Source organism: Pelobates fuscus, chromosome 10, assembly GCF_036172605.1.
Source record: "Pelobates fuscus isolate aPelFus1 chromosome 10, aPelFus1.pri, whole genome shotgun sequence".
Lineage (NCBI taxonomy): Eukaryota > Metazoa > Chordata > Amphibia > Anura > Pelobatidae > Pelobates > Pelobates fuscus.
The window spans coordinates 149,315,356-149,333,100 of record NC_086326.1 but is presented as its reverse complement, the minus strand read 5'-3'; the positions used below and the strand labels follow the sequence as shown (position 1 = coordinate 149,333,100).

At 56.4% G+C, this 17,745-nt stretch overlaps 1 protein-coding gene across 1 annotated transcript in view; it reads left to right on the top strand.

Moving 5' to 3' along the window:
• Positions 1–17,745, top strand: part of LOC134574862 (zinc finger protein 432-like) — a 90,087-nt gene that overhangs the window by 64,300 nt on the left and 8,042 nt on the right. The window lies entirely within an intron of this gene.

Here is a 17,745-nt window from a genome sequence, read left to right as displayed (position 1 = left end):
CGGTGGGCGTATCTGAGAGGGGGGGTACTGTCAGGGTACCTGTGGTCTCTACCTCCGAAAGAGGTAGAGACTTAGCGGTTCCTCCATCCAGACGGTCTGATGGCTCCCTTCCCCGCGGTCTATCCGGTCATGCTAGGCCGGCCGCGAGGGAGTGACTGCCTTTTACAGCATCTAGGCAGGAAGTAGTCATCAGGACACTCCCCCGGAACGACCTGTCAGTCAATTGCTGCAGGACCAATCAAGACGCCTCGGAGGCGTGGTTACTGCTCTGAACAGGGTATTTAACAGAGCTTCTTTCATTAGCTCATTGCCCTGTAGTGGTTCTAGCTTGTTCTAGTCACTCAGTGCTTGTGTATTCTATTATCCCTTTTGGTTTTGACCCGGCTTGTTTACCTTACTCTGCTTATCTCTGTTACCCTTGATTCGGCTTGTCTCTCGCTTACCTGTCTTCTGTTACCCTCGACCTCGGCTTGTCTTTGACCATTCTATACTGTGCTACTTACGTTAGTCCGGCCATTCTAAGGTCCGGTATACGTATCTGGCTACTGTTTGTACTCTGCGTGTTGGATCCCTGTCCCGATCCTGACACAGGTTATATCAAGGTCTGGGCGTCCTGTGTGCGCTGACAGGTTATATCAAGGTCTGGGCGTCCTGTGTGCGCTGACAGGTTATATCAATGTGTGGGCGCCCTGTGTGCGCTGACAGGTTATATCAAGGTCTGGGCGCCCTGTGTGCGCTGACAGGTTATATCAAGGTCTGGGCGTCCTGTGTGCGCTGACAGGTTACATCAAGGTCTGGGCGCCCTGTGTGCGCTGACAGGTTATATCAAGGTTTGGGCGCCCTGTGTGTGCTGACAGGTTATATCAAGGTCTGGGCGCCCTGTGTGCGCTGGCAGGTTATATCAAGGTCTGGGCGCCCTGTGTGCGCTGGCAGGTTATATCAAGGTCTTGGCGCCCTGTGTGCGCTGACAGGTTATATCAAGGTCTGGGCACCCTGTGTGCGCTGACAGATTATATCAAGGTCTGGGCGCCCTGTGTGCGCTGACAGGTTATATCAAGGTCTGGGCGCCCTGTGTGCGCTGACAGGTTATATCAAGGTCTGGGCGCCCTGTGTGCGCTGACAGGTTATATCAAGGTCTGGGCGCCCTGTGTGCGCTGACAGGTTATATCAAGGTCTGGGTGCCCTGTGTGCGCTGACAGGTTATATCAAGGTCTGGGCGCCCTGTGTGCGCTGACAGGTTAGATCAAGGTCTGGGCGCCCTGTGTGCGCTGACAGGTTATATCAAGGTCTGGGCGCCCTGTGTGCGCTGACAGGTTATATCAAGGTCTGGGTGCCCTGTGTGCGCTGACAGGTTATATCAAGGTCTGGGTGCCCTGTGTGCGCTGACAGGTTAGATCAAGGTCTGGTCGCCCTGTGTGCGCTGACAGGTTATATCAAGGTCTGGGCGCCCTGTGTGCGCTGACAGGTTATATCAAGGTCTGGGCGCCCTGTGTGCGCTGACAGGTTATATCAAGGTCTAGGCGCCCTGTGTGCGCTGACAGGTTATATCAAGGTCTGGGTGCCCTGTGTGCGCTGACAGGTTATATCAAGGTCTGGGCGCCCTGTGTGCGCTGACAGGTTAGATCAAGGTCTGGGCGCCCTGTGTGCGCTGACAGGTTAGATCAAGGTCTGGGCGCCCTGTGTGCGCTGACAGGTTATATGAAGGTCTGGGCGCCCTGTGTGCGCTGACAGGTTATATCAAGGTCTGGGCGCCCTGTGTGCGCTGACAGGTTATATCAAGGTCTGGGTGCCCTGTGTGCGCTGACAGGTTATATCAAGGTCTGGGCGCCCTGTGTGCGCTGACAGGTTAGATCAAGGTCTGGGCGCCCTGTGTGCGCTGACAGGTTATATCAAGGTCTGGGCGCCCTGTGTGCGCTGACAGGTTATATCAAGGTCTGGGTGCCCTGTGTGCGCTGACAGGTTATATCAAGGTCTGGGTGCCCTGTGTGCGCTGACAGGTTATATCAAGGTCTGGGCGCCCTGTGTGCGCTGACAGGTTATATCAAGGTCTGGGTGCCCTGTGTGCACTGACAGGTTATATCAAGGTCTGGGCGCCCTGTGTGCGCTGACAGGTTATATCAAGGTCTGGGCGCCCTGTGTGCGCTGACAGGTTATATCAAGGTCTGGGTGCCCTGTGTGCGCTGACAGGTTAGATCAAGGTCTGGGCGCCCTGTGTGCGCTGACAGATTATATCAAGGTCTGGGCGCCCTGTGTGCGCTGACAGGTTATATCAAGGTCTGGGCACCCTGTGTGCGCTGACAGATTATATCAAGGTCTGGGTGCCCTGTGTGCGCTGACAGGTTAGATCAAGGTCTGGGCGCCCTGTGTGCGCTGACAGGTTAGATCAAGGTCTGGGCGCCCTGTGTGCGCTGACAGGTTATATGAAGGTCTGGGCGCCCTGTGTGCGCTGACAGGTTATATCAAGGTCTGGGCGCCCTGTGTGCGCTGACAGGTTATATCAAGGTCTGGGTGCCCTGTGTGCGCTGACAGGTTATATCAAGGTCTGGGCGCCCTGTGTGCGCTGACAGGTTATATCAAGGTCTGGGTGCCCTGTGTGCGCTGACAGGTTATATCAAGGTCTGGGCGCCCTGTGTGCGCTGACAGGTTATATCAAGGTCTGGGCGCCCTGTGTGCGCTGACAGGTTATATCAAGGTCTGGGTGCCCTGTGTGCGCTGACAGGTTAGATCAAGGTCTGGGCGCCCTGTGTGCGCTGACAGATTATATCAAGGTCTGGGCGCCCTGTGTGCGCTGACAGGTTATATCAAGGTCTGGGCACCCTGTGTGCGCTGACAGATTATATCAAGGTCTGGGCGCCCTGTGTGCGCTGACAGGTTATATCAAGGTCTGGGCACCCTGTGTGCGCTGACAGGTTATATCAAGGTCTGGGCGCCCTGTGTGCGCTGACAGGTTATATCAAGGTCTGGGCACCCTGTGTGCGCTGACAGGTTATATCAAGGTCTGGGCGCCCTGTGTGCGCTGACAGGTTATATCAAGGCCTGGGCGCCCTGTGTGCGCTGACAGGTTATATCAAGGTCTGGGCGCCCTGTGTGCACTGACAGGTTATATCAAGGTCTGGGCGCCCTGTGTGCGCTGACAGGTTATATCAAGGTCTGGGCGCCCTGTGTGCGCTGACAGGTTATATCAAGGTCTGGGTGCCCTGTGTGCGCTGACAAGTTAGATCAAGGTCTGGGCGCCCTGTGTGCGCTGACAGATTATATCAAGGTCTGGGCGCCCTGTGTGCGCTGACAGGTTATATCAAGGTCTGGGCACCCTGTGTGCGCTGACAGGTTATATCAAGGTCTGGGCGCCCTGTGTGCGCTGACAGGTTATATCAAGGTCTGGGCACCCTGTGTGCGCTGACAGGTTATATCAAGGTCTGGGCGCCCTGTGTGCGCTGACAGGTTATATCAAGGCCTGGGCGCCCTGTGTGCGCTGACTGGTTATATCAAGGTCTGGGTGCCCTGTGTGCGCTGACAGGTTATATCAAGGCCTGGGCGCCCTGTGTGCGCTGACAGGTTATATCAAGGTCTGGGTGCCCTGTGTGCGCTGACAGGTTATATCAAGGTCTGGGTGCCCTGTGTGCGCTGACAGGTTAGATCAAGGTCTGGGCGCCCTGTGTGCGCTGACAGGTTATATCAAGGTCTGGGCGCCCTGTGTGCGCTGACAGGTTATATCAAGGTCTGGGCGCCCTGTGTGCGCTGATAGGTTATATCAAGGTCTGGGCGCCCTGTGTGCGCTGACAGGTTATATCAAGGTCTGGGTGCCCTGTGTGCGCTGACAGGTTATATCAAGGTCTGGGCGCCCTGTGTGCGCTGACAGGTTAGATCAAGGTCTGGGCGCCCTGTGTGCGCTGACAGGTTAGATCAAGGTCTGGGCGCCCTGTGTGCGCTGACAGGTTATATCAAGGTCTGGGCGCCCTGTGTGCGCTGACAGGTTATATCAAGGTCTGGGTGCCCTGTGTGCGCTGACAGGTTATATCAAGGTCTGGGCGCCCTGTGTGCGCTGACAAGTTAGATCAAGGTCTGGGCGCCCTGTGTGCGCTGACAGGTTATATCAAGGTCTGGGCGCCCTGTGTGCGCTGACAGGTTATATCAAGGTCTGGGCGCCCTGTGTGCGCTGACAGGTTAGATCAAGGTCTGGGCGCCCTGTGTGCGCTGACAGGTTATATCAAGGTCTGGGCGCCCTGTGTGCGCTGACAGGTTATATCAAGGTCTGGGTGCCCTGTGTGCGCTGACAGGTTATATCAAGGTCTGGGCGCCCCGTGTGCGCTGACAGGTTAGATCAAGGTCTGGGCGCCCTGTGTGCGCTGACAGGTTATATCAAGGTCTGGGCGCCCTGTGTGCGCTGACAGGTTATATCAAGGTCTGGGTGCCCTGTGTGCGCTGACAGGTTATATCAAGGTCTGGGTGCCCTGTGTGCGCTGACAGGTTAGATCAAGGTCTGGTCGCCCTGTGTGCGCTGACAGGTTATATCAAGGTCTGGGCGCCCTGTGTGCGCTGACAGGTTATATCAAGGTCTGGGCGCCCTGTGTGCGCTGACAGATTATATCAAGGTCTGGGCGTCCTGTGTGCGCTGATAGGTTATATCAAGGTCTGGGCGCCCTGTGTGCGCTGATAGGTTATATCAAGGTCTGGGCGCCCTGTGTGCGCTGACAGGTTATATCAAGGCCTGGGCGCCCTGTGTGCGCTGACAGGTTGTATCAAGGTCTGGGCGCCCTGTGTGCGCTGACAGGTTATATCAAGGTCTGGGCGCCCTGTGTGCGCTGATAGGTTATATCAAGGTCTGGGCGCCCTGTGTGCGCTGACAGGTTATATCAAGGTCTGGGCGCCCTGTGTGCGCTGACAGGTTATATCAAGGTCTGGGCACCCTGTGTGCGCTGACAGGTTATATCAAGGTCTGGGCGCCCTGTGTGCGCTGACAGGTTATATCAAGGTCTGGGCGCCCTGTGTGCGCTGACAGGTTATATCAAGGCCTGGGCGCCCTGTGTGCGCTGACAGGTTGTATCAAGGTCTGGGCGCCCTGTGTGCGCTGACAGGTTATATCAAGGTCTGGGCACCCTGTGTGCGCTGACAGGTTATATCAAGGTCTGGGCGCCCTGTGTGCGCTGACAGGTTATATCAAGGTCTGGGCGCCCTGTGTGCGCTGACAGGTTATATCAAGGTCTGGGCGCCCTGTGTGCACTGACAGGTTATATCAAGGCCTGGGCGCCCTGTGTGCGCTGACAGGTTGTATCAAGGTCTGGGCGCCCTGTGTGCGCTGACAGGTTATATCAAGGTCTGGGCACCCTGTGTGCGCTGACAGGTTATATCAAGGTCTGGGCGTCCTGTGTGCGCTGATAGGTTATATCAAGGTCTGGGCGCCCTGTGTGCGCTGACAGGTTATATCAAGGTCTGGGCGCCCTGTGTGCGCTGACAGGTTATATCAAGGCCTGGGCGCCCTGTGTGCGCTGATAGGTTATATCAAGGTCTGGGCGCCCTGTGTGCGCTGACAGGTTATATCAAGGCCTGGGCGCCCTGTGTGCGCTGACAGGTTGTATCAAGGTCTGGGCGCCCTGTGTGCGCTGACAGGTTATATCAAGGTCTGGGCACCCTGTGTGCGCTGACAGGTTATATCAAGGTCTGGGCGCCCTGTGTGCGCTGACAGGTTATATCAAGGTCTGGGCGCCCTGTGTGCGCTGACAGGTTATATCAAGGTCTGGGCACCCTGTGTGCGCTGACAGGTTATATCAAGGTCTGGGCGTCCTGTGTGCGCTGATAGGTTATATCAAGGTCTGGGCGCCCTGTGTGCGCTGACAGGTTATATCAAGGTCTGGGCGTCCTGTGTGCGCTGATAGGTTATATCAAGGTCTGGGCGCCCTGTGTGCGCTGACAGGTTATATCAAGGTCTGGGCGCCCTGTGTGCGCTGACAGGTTATATCAAGGTCTGGGCGCCCTGTGTGCGCTGACAGGTTATATCAAGGCCTGGGCGCCTTGTGTGCGCTGATAGGTTATATCAAGGTCTGGGCGCCCTGTGTGCGCTGACAGGTTATATCAAGGCCTGGGCGCCCTGTGTGCGCTGACAGGTTGTATCAAGGTCTGGGCGCCCTGTGTGCGCTGACAGGTTATATCAAGGTCTGGGCACCCTGTGTGCGCTGACAGGTTATATCAAGGTCTGGGCGCCCTGTGTGCGCTGACAGGTTATATCAAGGTCTGGGCGCCCTGTGTGCGCTGACAGGTTGTATCAAGGCCTGGGCGCCCTGTGTGCGCTGACAGGTTGTATCAAGGTCTGGGCGCCCTGTGTGCGCTGACAGGTTGTATCAAGGTCTGGGCACCCTGTGTGCGCTGACAGGTTATATCAAGGTCTGGGCGCCCTGTGTGCGCTGATAGGTTATATCAAGGTCTGGGCGCCCTGTGTGCGCTGATAGGTTATATCAAGGTCTGGGCGCCCTGTGTGCGCTGACAGGTTATATCAAGTTCTGGGCGCCCTGTGTGCGCTGACAGGTTATATCAAGGTCTGGGCGCCCTGTGTGCGCTGACAGGTTATATCAAGGTCTGGGCGCCCTGTGTGCGCTGACAGGTTATATCAAGGTCTGGGCACCCTGTGTGCGCTGACAGGTTATATCAAGGTCTGGGCGCCCTGTGTGCGCTGACAGGTTATATCAAGGTCTGGGCGCCCTGTGTGCGCTGACAGGTTATATCAAGGCCTGGGCGCCCTGTGTGCGCTGACAGGTTGTATCAAGGTCTGGGCGCCCTGTGTGCGCTGACAGGTTGTATCAAGGTCTGGGCACCCTGTGTGCGCTGACAGGTTATATCAAGGCCTGGGCGCCCTGTGTGCGCTGACAGGTTATATCAAGGTCTGGGCGCCCTGTGTGCGCTGATAGGTTATATCAAGGTCTGGGCGCCCTGTGTGCGCTGATAGGTTATATCAAGGTCTGGGCGCCCTGTGTGCGCTGACAGGTTATATCAAGGTCTGGGCGCCCTGTTTGCGCTGACAGGTTATATCAAGGTCTGGGCGCCCTGTGTGCGCTGACAGGTTATATCAAGGTCTGGGCGCCCTGTGTGCGCTGACAGGTTATATCAAGGTCTGGGCGCCCTGTGTGCGCTGACAGGTTATATCAAGGTCTGGGCACCCTGTGTGCGCTGACAGGTTATATCAAGGTCTGGGCGCCCTGTGTGCGCTGACAGGTTATATCAAGGTCTGGGCGCCCTGTGTGCGCTGACAGGTTATATCAAGGCCTGGGCGCCCTGTGTGCGCTGACAGGTTGTATCAAGGTCTGGGCGCCCTGTGTGCGCTGACAGGTTGTATCAAGGTCTGGGCACCCTGTGTGCGCTGACAGGTTATATCAAGGCCTGGGCGCCCTGTGTGCGCTGACAGGTTATATCAAGGTCTGGGCGCCCTGTGTGCGCTGATAGGTTATATCAAGGTCTGGGCGCCCTGTGTGCGCTGATAGGTTATATCAAGGTCTGGGCGCCCTGTGTGCGCTGACAGGTTATATCAAGGTCTGGGCGCCCTGTTTGCGCTGACAGGTTATATCAAGGTCTGGGCGCCCTGTGTGCGCTGACAGGTTATATCAAGGTCTGGGCGCCCTGTGTGCGCTGACAGGTTATATCAAGGTCTGGGCGCCCTGTGTGCGCTGACAGGTTATATCAAGGTCTGGGCGCCCTGTGTGCGCTGACAGGTTATATCAAGGTCTGGGCACCCTGTGTGCGCTGACAGGTTATATCAAGGTCTGGGCGCCCTGTGTGCGCTGACAGGTTATATCAAGGTCTGGGCGCCCTGTGTGCGCTGACAGGTTATATCAAGGTCTGGGCGCCCTGTGTGCGCTGACAGGTTATATCAAGGTCTGGGCGCCCTGTGTGCGCTGATAGGTTATATCAAGGTCTGGGCGCCCTGTGTGCGCTGACAGGTTATATCAAGGCCTGGGCGCCCTGTGTGCGCTGACAGGTTGTATCAAGGTCTGGGCGCCCTGTGTGCGCTGACAGGTTATATCAAGGTCTGGGCACCCTGTGTGCGCTGACAGGTTATATCAAGGTCTGGGCGCCCTGTGTGCGCTGACAGGTTATATCAAGGTCTGGGCGCCCTGTGTGCGCTGACAGGTTATATCAAGGTCTGGGCACCCTGTGTGCGCTGACAGGTTATATCAAGGTCTGGGCGTCCTGTGTGCGCTGATAGGTTATATCAAGGTCTGGGCGCCCTGTGTGCGCTGACAGGTTATATCAAGGTCTGGGCGTCCTGTGTGCGCTGATAGGTTATATCAAGGTCTGGGCGCCCTGTGTGCGCTGACAGGTTATATCAAGGTCTGGGCGCCCTGTGTGCGCTGACAGGTTATATCAAGGTCTGGGCGCCCTGTGTGCGCTGACAGGTTATATCAAGGCCTGGGCGCCTTGTGTGCGCTGATAGGTTATATCAAGGTCTGGGCGCCCTGTGTGCGCTGACAGGTTATATCAAGGCCTGGGCGCCCTGTGTGCGCTGACAGGTTGTATCAAGGTCTGGGCGCCCTGTGTGCGCTGACAGGTTATATCAAGGTCTGGGCACCCTGTGTGCGCTGACAGGTTATATCAAGGTCTGGGCGCCCTGTGTGCGCTGACAGGTTATATCAAGGTCTGGGCGCCCTGTGTGCGCTGACAGGTTGTATCAAGGCCTGGGCGCCCTGTGTGCGCTGACAGGTTGTATCAAGGTCTGGGCGCCCTGTGTGCGCTGACAGGTTGTATCAAGGTCTGGGCACCCTGTGTGCGCTGACAGGTTATATCAAGGTCTGGGCGCCCTGTGTGCGCTGATAGGTTATATCAAGGTCTGGGCGCCCTGTGTGCGCTGATAGGTTATATCAAGGTCTGGGCGCCCTGTGTGCGCTGACAGGTTATATCAAGTTCTGGGCGCCCTGTGTGCGCTGACAGGTTATATCAAGGTCTGGGCGCCCTGTGTGCGCTGACAGGTTATATCAAGGTCTGGGCGCCCTGTGTGCGCTGACAGGTTATATCAAGGTCTGGGCACCCTGTGTGCGCTGACAGGTTATATCAAGGTCTGGGCGCCCTGTGTGCGCTGACAGGTTATATCAAGGTCTGGGCGCCCTGTGTGCGCTGACAGGTTATATCAAGGCCTGGGCGCCCTGTGTGCGCTGACAGGTTGTATCAAGGTCTGGGCGCCCTGTGTGCGCTGACAGGTTGTATCAAGGTCTGGGCACCCTGTGTGCGCTGACAGGTTATATCAAGGCCTGGGCGCCCTGTGTGCGCTGACAGGTTATATCAAGGTCTGGGCGCCCTGTGTGCGCTGATAGGTTATATCAAGGTCTGGGCGCCCTGTGTGCGCTGATAGGTTATATCAAGGTCTGGGCGCCCTGTGTGCGCTGACAGGTTATATCAAGGTCTGGGCGCCCTGTTTGCGCTGACAGGTTATATCAAGGTCTGGGCGCCCTGTGTGCGCTGACAGGTTATATCAAGGTCTGGGCGCCCTGTGTGCGCTGACAGGTTATATCAAGGTCTGGGCGCCCTGTGTGCGCTGACAGGTTATATCAAGGTCTGGGCACCCTGTGTGCGCTGACAGGTTATATCAAGGTCTGGGCGCCCTGTGTGCGCTGACAGGTTATATCAAGGTCTGGGCGCCCTGTGTGCGCTGACAGGTTATATCAAGGCCTGGGCGCCCTGTGTGCGCTGACAGGTTGTATCAAGGTCTGGGCGCCCTGTGTGCGCTGACAGGTTGTATCAAGGTCTGGGCACCCTGTGTGCGCTGACAGGTTATATCAAGGCCTGGGCGCCCTGTGTGCGCTGACAGGTTATATCAAGGTCTGGGCGCCCTGTGTGCGCTGATAGGTTATATCAAGGTCTGGGCGCCCTGTGTGCGCTGATAGGTTATATCAAGGTCTGGGCGCCCTGTGTGCGCTGACAGGTTATATCAAGGTCTGGGCGCCCTGTTTGCGCTGACAGGTTATATCAAGGTCTGGGCGCCCTGTGTGCGCTGACAGGTTATATCAAGGTCTGGGCGCCCTGTGTGCGCTGACAGGTTATATCAAGGTCTGGGCGCCCTGTGTGCGCTGACAGGTTATATCAAGGTCTGGGCGTCCTGTGTGCGCTGACAGGTTATATCAAGGTCTGGGCGTCCTGTGTGCGCTGACAGGTTATATCAATGTCTGGGCGCCCTGTGTGCGCTGACAGGTTATATCAAGGTCTGGGCGCCCTGTGTGCGCTGACAGGTTATATCAAGGTCTGGGCGCCCTGTGTGCGCTGACAGGTTATATCAAGGTCTGGGCGCCCTGTGTGCGCTGACAGGTTATATCAAGGTCTGGGCGCCCTGTGTGCGCTGACAGGTTATATCAAGGTCTGGGCGCCCTGTGTGCGCTGACAGGTTATATCAAGGTCTGGGCGCCCTGTGTGCGCTGACAGGTTATATCAAGGTCTGGGCGCCCTGTGTGCGCTGACAGGTTATATCAAGGTCTGGGCGCCCTGTGTGCGCTGACAGGTTATATCAAGGTCTGTGCGCCCTGTGTGCGCTGACAGGTTATATCAAGGTCTGGGCGCCCTGTGTGCGCTGACAGGTTATATCAATGTCTGGGCGCCCTGTGTGCGCTGACAGGTTATATCAAGGTCTGGGCGCCCTGTGTGCGCTGACAGGTTATATCAAGGTCTGGGCGCCCTGTGTGCGCTGACAGGTTATATCAAGGTCTGGGCGCCCTGTGTGCGCTGACAGGTTATATCAAGGTCTGGGCGCCCTGTGTGCGCTGACAGGTTATATCAAGGTCTGGGCGCCCTGTGTGCGCTGACAGGTTATATCAAGGTCTGGGCGCCCTGTGTGCGCTGACAGGTTATATCAAGGTCTGGGCGCCCTGTGTGCGCTGACAGGTTATATCAAGGTCTGGGCGCCCTGTGTGCGCTGACAGGTTATATCAAGGTCTGGGCGCCCTGTGTGCGCTGACAGGTTATATCAAGGTCTGGGCGCCCTGTGTGCGCTGACAGGTTATATCAAGGTCTGGGCGCCCTGTGTGCGCTGACAGGTTATATCAAGGTCTGGGCGCCCTGTGTGCGCTGACAGGTTATATCAAGGTCTGGGCACCCTGTGTGCGCTGACAGGTTATATCAAGGTCTGGGCGCCCTGTGTGCGCTGACAGGTTATATCAAGGTCTGGGCGCCCTGTGTGCGCTGACAGGTTATATCAAGGTCTGGGCGCCCTGTGTGCGCTGACAGGTTATATCAAGGTCTGGGCGCCCTGTGTGCGCTGATAGGTTATATCAAGGTCTGGGCGCCCTGTGTGCGCTGACAGATTATATCAATGTCTGGGCGCCCTGTGTGCGCTGACAGGTTATATCAAGGTCTGGGCGCCCTGTGTGCGCTGACAGGTTATATCAAGGTCTGGGCGCCCTGTGTGCGCTGACAGGTTATATCAAGGTCTGGGCGCCCTGTGTGCGCTGACAGGTTATATCAAGGTCTGGGCGCCCTGTGTGCGCTGATAGGTTATATCAAGGTCTGGGCGCCCTGTGTGCGCTGACAGATTATATCAATGTCTGGGCGCCCTGTGTGCGCTGACAGGTTATATCAAGGTCTGGGCGCCCTGTGTGCGCTGACAGGTTATATCAAGGTCTGGGCGCCCTGTGTGCGCTGATAGGTTATATCAAGGTCTGGGCGCCCTGTGTGCGCTGACAGATTATATCAATGTCTGGGCGCCCTGTGTGCGCTGACAGGTTATATCAAGGTCTGGGCGCCCTGTGTGCGCTGACAGGTTATATCAAGGTCTGGGCGCCCTGTGTGCGCTGATAGGTTATATCAAGGTCTGGGCGCCCTGTGTGCGCTGACAGGTTATATCAAGGTCTGGGCACCCTGTGTGCGCTGACAGGTTATATCAAGGTCTGGGCGCCCTGTGTGCGCTGACAGGTTATATCAAGGTCTGGGCGCCCTGTGTGCGCTGACAGGTTATATCAAGGTCTGGGCGCCCTGTGTGCGCTGACAGGTTATATCAAGGTCTGGGCGCCCTGTGTGCGCTGATAGGTTATATCAAGGTCTGGGCGCCCTGTGTGCGCTGACAGATTATATCAATGTCTGGGCGCCCTGTGTGCGCTGACAGGTTATATCAAGGTCTGGGCGCCCTGTGTGCGCTGACAGGTTATATCAAGGTCTGGGCGCCCTGTGTGCGCTGACAGGTTATATCAAGGTCTGGGCGCCCTGTGTGCGCTGACAGGTTATATCAAGGTCTGGGCGCCCTGTGTGCGCTGATAGGTTATATCAAGGTCTGGGCGCCCTGTGTGCGCTGACAGATTATATCAATGTCTGGGCGCCCTGTGTGCGCTGACAGGTTATATCAAGGTCTGGGCGCCCTGTGTGCGCTGACAGGTTATATCAAGGTCTGGGCGCCCTGTGTGCGCTGATAGGTTATATCAAGGTCTGGGCGCCCTGTGTGCGCTGACAGGTTATATCAATGTCTGGGCGCCCTGTGTGCGCTGACAGGTTATATCAAGGTCTGGGCGCCCTGTGTGCGCTGACAGGTTATATCAAGGTCTGGGCGCCCTGTGTGCGCTGATAGGTTATATCAAGGTCTGGGCGCCCTGTGTGCGCTGACAGATTATATCAATGTCTGGGCGCCCTGTGTGCGCTGACAGGTTATATCAAGGTCTGGGCGCCCTGTGTGCGCTGACAGGTTATATCAAGGTCTGGGCGCCCTGTGTGCGCTGATAGGTTATATCAAGGTCTGGGCGCCCTGTGTGCGCTGACAGGTTATATCAATGTCTGGGCGCCCTGTGTGCGCTGACAGGTTATATCAAGGTCTGGGCGCCCTGTGTGCGCTGACAGGTTATATCAAGGTCTGGGCGCCCTGTGTGCGCTGACAGGTTATATCAATGTCTGGGCGCCCTGTGTGCGCTGACAGGTTATATCAATGTCTGGGCGCCCTGTGTGCGCTGACAGGTTATATCAATGTCTGGGCGCCCTGTGTGCGCTGACAGGTTATATCAATGTCTGGGCGCCCTGTGTGCGCTGACAGGTTATATCAAGGTCTGGGCGCCCTGTGTGCGCTGACAGGTTATATCAAGGTCTGGGCGCCCTGTGTGCGCTGACAGGTTATATCAAGGTCTGGGCGCCCTGTGTGCGCTGACAGGTTATATCAAGGTCTGGGCGCCCTGTGTGCGCTGACAGGTTATATCAAGGTCTGGGCGCCCAGCTCTGGGTATTCAATCTGGTTTTATTACATTTTATCACATTAGACAGGCATTACAATAAATACAGGCAGCAGCATTAGATGTCAATTGATGTCATTATATTTTATTATATTTTATTATATGTCACTAGATGTCATTATATTTTATTAGATTTAATTATATTTCATTATATTTATTTATAATTAATTTGTGATAATGATATTCCAGTGTATTCCAGTAATAAACCATAATAGAGTTCTAAACACGCGAGAGTACAGCTTTCTGTCTGTTTCTTCTCCCCGAGCCTCCTGAGACAGCGTCACAGCGATGGGACTCCAGGAACATGGCCGCCGCTCTTGCTGCTGGAGACCTTTTTATGTTGGCCTCTTTCTCTGGTGTTTATATCTCTAGAGTAGTTTTGTGAGCTCGAGAAAGAGACTTGGAACGCACGCACAGGAAGTGGAGTCTAAACAAGCGTTTCCGGTTTATTAGACAGTGGCTGCTGGAGGTAGGTGTTTCATTCTATCCAAGGGATCATTGTGTTTTATAAAGTGAAATCAAAACAAAGCAAACTTTATTTATAGCAAACATTATCTGTTCAGGTAACCTGGCTCCTGGGACATTGGAGAAGGATTGCTCTCTGTCTGTCAGTCCATATTTATTAAAGGGACTCTGCAGGATTCCTCTCCCTCCCACCTCCCAATCCCCGGTTTCTGGAGCCGTGAAAACCCCTTCAGTCACTTACCAGAGGCAGCGACATGTCTCACGTCGCTGCCGCTCCTCCCCATCATCACATCAGCCGGTGGGCGAGACTGATCACACCCGCCGGCGGGGGAGACCTATGGAGCATGGCGGCTGGCGGGGGAGACCTATTTAGCATGGCGGCTGGCGGGGGAGACCTATTGAGCATGGCGGCTCGGGGGGGAGACCTATCGAGCATGGCGGCCGGCGGGGGAGACCTATCGAGCATGGTGGCCGGCGGGGGAGACCTATCGAGCATGGCGGCCGGCGGGGGAGACCTATCGAGCATGGCGGCTGGCGGGGGAGACCTATCGAGCATGGCGGCCGGCGGGGGAGACCTATGGAGCATGGCGGCTGGCGGGGGAGACCTATTTAGCATGGCGGCTGGCGGGGGAGACCTATTGAGCATGGCGGCTCGGGGGGGAGACCTATCGAGCATGGCGGCCGGCGGGGGAGACCTATCGAGCATGGCGGCCGGCGGGGGAGACCTATCGAGCATGGTGGCCGGCGGGGGAGACCTATGGAGCATGGCGGCTGGCGGGGGAGACCTATTTAGCATGGCGGCTGGCGGGGGAGACCTATTGAGCATGGCGGCTCGGGGGGGAGACCTATCGAGCATGGCGGCCGGCGGGGGAGACCTATCGAGCATGGTGGCCGGCGGGGGAGACCTATCGAGCATGGCGGCCGGCGGGGGAGACCTATCGAGCATGGTGGCCGGCGGGGGAGACCTATGGAGCATGGCGGCTGGCGGGGGAGACCTATTTAGCATGGCGGCTGGCGGGGGAGACCTATTTAGCATGGCGGCTGGCGGGGGAGACCTATTTAGCATGGCGGCTGGCGGGGGAGACCTATTGAGCATGGCGGCTCGGGGGGGAGACCTATCGAGCATGGCGGCCGGCGGGGGAGACCTATCGAGCATGGCGGCCGGCGGGGGAGACCTATCGAGCATGGCGGCCGGCGGGGGAGACCTATCGAGCATGGCGTCCGGCGGGGGAGACCTATCGAGCATGCGCGGCCTGCGGGGGAGACCTATCGAGCATGCGCGGCTTGCGGGGGAGACCTATCGAGCATGCGCGGCCTGCGGGGGAGACCTATCGAGCATGCGCGGCCTGCGGGGGATACCTGATGAACATGTGCGGCCGGCGGGGGAGACCTGATGAGCGTGCGCGGCCGGCGGGGGAGACCTATCGAGCGTGCGCGGCCGGCGGGGGAGACCTATCGAGCGTGCGCGGCCGGCGGGGGAGACCTATCGAGCGTGCGCGGCCGGCGGGGGAGACCTATCGAGCATGCGCGGCCGGCGGGGGAGACCTATCGAGCATGCGCGGCCGGCGGGGGAGACCTATCGAGCATGCGCGGACTGCGGCGGGGGGAGAGCTAATGCGTATGCTCATTAGACCTCCCCATAGGAAAGCATTGAAAATGCTTTTCTATGGGGATTTTAGTGACGCTGGACGTGTGAGGACGTCCAGCGACACTATAGCACAGAAAACCTATGCTATAATCCCGGGAAGAGCTAGTAGACAGCCACTAGAGGAGGAGTTAACCCTGCATGGTAATTATTGCTTGCAGTATATAAAAACTGCAATAATTACACCTGCAGGGTTAAGGGTAGTGGGAGTTGGCACCTAGACCACTCCAATGGGCAGAAGTGGTCTGGGTTCCTGGAGTGTCCCTTCAATAAACAGCAGGTAAGTGTACATTGCTCTGTGTCAGTCCATATTTACTATCAATACACAGCAGGTAAGTTACATTGCTCTGTGTCAGTCCATATTTACTATCAATACACAGCAGGTAAGTTACATTACTCTGTGTGTCAGTCCATGTCTACAGACACATACATACAGGCATACAAAGACATACACGCATACAGAGACATACAGACACATACATATATACAGGTATACAGAGACATACAGGCATACAGACACATACGTACAAAGACATACAGGCATACAGACACATACATTTGTACATACAGAGACATACAGGCATACGGACACATACATTTGTATATACAGAGACATACAGGCATACAGAAACATACAGACACATACATGCATACAGAAACATACATACAAAGACATACAGGCATACAGAGACCTACATACATACATACAGAGACATACACAATTACATACTAGTTCAATCTTGTCCCCTGGATGCATGCTGTCTGGCTCCTTGGAGTCCTGTCCTGCAGCCCAGCCCCATCACAGGGCGCCAGCCGCTCTGTGTGGTACACAGGGAGCAGGGATATGATGTCATTCATATCCTCGCCCCCTCCAACACATGGCGGCGGGCACCTGGTCGCAGGGGTTGCAGGGCTGTGACCCCTGCGACCGCGGTATTTACGCCAGTGCATGCAGATGCACACACAATTAAAGGACCACTACAGACACCCAGATCACATCAGCTCAATGAAGTGGTCTGGGTGTCAGGTCCCTCTCGTTTTAACCCTGCAGCTGAAAACATAGCAGTTTCAGAGAAACTGCTATGTTTCACCGAGGGTTAATCCAGCCTCTAGTGGATGTCTCACTGACAGCCGCTAGAGGAGCTTCCGCTATTCGAAAACACTGAACGTCCATAGGAAAGCATTGAGTAATGCTTTCCTATGAGCGGTTTGAATGCATGCGCGGCAAGAGCATTCGGAGCTGAGAGGCGGAGGGATCCCCAGCTCCAAGGGAGTCCGGCGCTAGAGAAAGGTAAGTGCTGAAGACACACACACACACTCTCACGAACAGATGCATACACACCAGCTAACAGACACACACATTTACTGACAGACACACTCAGCGACAGACATACATACACTCTCACTGACAAACACTCACTAACAGACATCAAACAGACTCACTAATACACACACAAACACACTCAGTAAGAGACACACAGTAACACACTGACACTCCCTAGCAGACACACTCACTGACACTCACTAGCAAACACACACACTGACACTAGCAAACACACACACTGACACTAGCAGACACACACACTGACACTAGCAGACACACTCACTGACACTAGCAGACACACTCACTGACACTAGCAGACACACTCACTGACACTAGCAGACACACACACTGACACTCACTAGCAGACACACACACTGTCACTCACTGACACTCACTAGCAGACACTCACACTAACACATGTTTTTTTATTTTTTTATTTAATCCCTCAGCCTCCTTACCTTTTTGGAGTGCTGAAGGGATTCCCTGGGGTCCAGTGGTGCTGCTGGGCTCCTTGGCTGGCTGGCTCCCTCCCTGGCTGGCTGGCTGGCTTTTCCCTTGCTGGCTGGCTGGCTCCCTCCCTCCCTCCCTCCCTCCCTGGCTGGCTGGCTCCCGGGCGGGCGCGAGGGAGCACTCTCCCATGTGTGCTTCCTCTTCAGCTCCCTCGCGCACCGTGTAGGGATGCCGGCGCCGGAAGATGACGTCATCTTCCGGCTCCGGTATCAGTATGCGGCGCGCGAGGGAGCTGAAGAGGAAGCACACATGGGAGAGTGCTCCCTCGCGCGCCCGCAGAACCGGGCGCTCGGCCACGCTACAACAGGTCGTCGGTTGGAGGGGAGCGCAGTGCGCTTCCCTCCTTCCGGTCAGCCTGATTTTGCGCCCTCACGGCCAGTGCGCCCTAAGGCGGCCGCCTGGGCCGCCTTATGGTAGCGCCGGCCCTGGTTACATTGTTCTCTGTCAGTCCATGTCTATTATCAATACACAGCAGGTAAGTTACATTGCTCTGTGTGTCAGTGCTCAGAGCAGGCTCACAGTATGGGGGTGGGGGTGAGCTGTGTCTAGGATGGGATGGACATTCATGATTTAGTGCAGGTTTCGAATAATTTTTTACAGACCTTCCAGCATTAGATGGTGTGAATGGG